The sequence below is a fragment of the Bactrocera tryoni genome, chromosome 3 (genome assembly GCF_016617805.1).
Source record: "Bactrocera tryoni isolate S06 chromosome 3, CSIRO_BtryS06_freeze2, whole genome shotgun sequence".
In the NCBI taxonomy this organism is placed as follows: Eukaryota; Metazoa; Arthropoda; class Insecta; order Diptera; family Tephritidae; genus Bactrocera; species Bactrocera tryoni.
In genome coordinates this window covers 47,155,515-47,157,750 of record NC_052501.1, presented here as the reverse complement: position 1 = coordinate 47,157,750, position 2,236 = coordinate 47,155,515, and positions in this window count along the sequence as shown.

Genomic DNA, 2,236 nt, shown 5'->3' with positions numbered 1-2,236 from the left:
AGCAACAGTAATAACAATGCCAAGTTAAAAAGGTGGAAAGCAAGGATAGACGAATATAATTATAAACTAATTTACAAACCAGGAAAAACAAACGTAGTCGCCGATGCGTTATCACGGCTGCCAATAGAAGTTAATATGCTAACATCCACATATGAAAATTCACAACATAACGCAGAAGAGGATTAACGAATTTAAAATTCAAGTTATATTTACAGAAGGAAAGGAGGAAATTACACACGAAGAACCTCATCCAAGCTTCCACAGACACCTCATTAAATGTGAAGTTTACTATAAAGAAAACCTATGTAAAATCTTGAAAAGCGTTCTAAACCCAAACATAATCAATGGAATTAAAATCCAAGAGAAATACATTTCATTACTACAGCAAATATATCAAGAAAATTTCTCACAATTTCGTATCAGGATAACACAGAAAGTAGTTACCGATATCGCAAACGAAGATGTCAAATTTAAAATAATAGAACAAGAACAGAAAAGAGCCCATCGCAATGGTAAAGAAAATAAGACCAGATATTGGAAATATTACTTATAATAATACATCTTTTAAACTAAATGGTACTTTTCTCATAAACTTCTTTAACGAAACTCTAACTTTGAATAACGTTAGTTACACAAACTGGCAAACAAGTTCCTACCAAATCTTACCCGCAATACTTCAGAATAACCTAACGGAAAATTAAATTAAATTAGACTTAAACTATTTACATAAACCACATTTAAATAATGTAAATGAACTAGAACGAATAACATCAAAAAACATTATTTCAATTAGCTCAAGCTTCTTAGCAATTCTTGTTGCAGTAACACTATCATTAGTTTTAGATATCATACTCAAACCAAAAAACAGAAATTCATTTCTTATCCCACCAATAATAGATTACCCACAGCTTTCAGTAGCCAATAATTCTTAATCAGCGAGACGCTGATGCTTAAGGTGGGGGGAGTTATCACAGCTAGCATAGCTAACAAAATATACAACAACAAAGTTGTCGTAGCTAGTAAAATATACTGACAAGAACAGAAAACAGAAATTCAATTCAGCAATATTCTGCAAATAAACAATATCATTGTTGCTCAATAAAGTTGATTTCCAAAATTTACAAGAACAGCACATTTCGTCGGCACTAAACCAGAGCGGAAACCGTGCCACCGCAATGTAGGCCGTTTCTCGACCAAACTGAGGTTTGCTGTTTTGAAATAATTATTGCTTACGTTATCATTATAGAGTATATAGAAATAAGAACTAGTAAGTAAGAATTCGTACATATGTAAGTTTATAGTAAATAAGCAAAATTTTGTATAAAAGAAATGTATTCAATAAAGAAATTTCAGTTCAACTTTACAATTCAAAAGAGCGAGTAATTAATTATTTGGTGGCAACCATTAACTTGCATGCTCCTTATGATACTCCCAACAAAAGAATTGTGATATTTTCATGCTTCATGTTTTTGTGTTTTGTCCTCAGCAATTCCATATTGACATGTAAAAATAATTATGATATGAGATGATATTTTGCATGAATGCATGCATAATAATATTTATAGTCAATTTGGACTTGCATATTTAATAACTTAATTTGATTTTTACATAACATACTACTCTACTACTATACATATTTTTGTATTATATTTCTTACTAATAGAAATTAAATTTATCACAACAATATATACATATGTATGTACATCTTCTGTCATAGAAATCTTATGTCTCTGCACATGCTCATGTCATAATCTTATTATCTGCTCATATAAATGTATGTATGTATACGCATGTGCGCATTCAGAAATTCAAATCATTATTTTATCACTTATCAATATATTACATGTGCGCGCATTGATCTGCATGTTCATACATTCATATATACTTAGATGTACATATATTTGCATACATTGTCGAACAAATAATGCACAAACATACATATGCGTACACATGTGAATATGTCACAAAGAAAAAATTTAAACATTGTTCCACAAAAATAGTTTTTTCCACCGGTTTCTCGGCTTTATTATATAAGCGCGTTATGTTACTAAGTTAATCGCGCATTGCCTGGTTTACGTGCCTTTGACCAGCTATCATATTTTCTAACTCTTTTACTTTGCAACCCAGCTTGATGAAATAGTTGGAGGTTTCATCATTCAGTGATTTCTCTTCACTTGTGCTTGCCCGGTTAGCAGTTTCACTAAATGTTGATCCAGCAGCGGTGGATATTCATTAT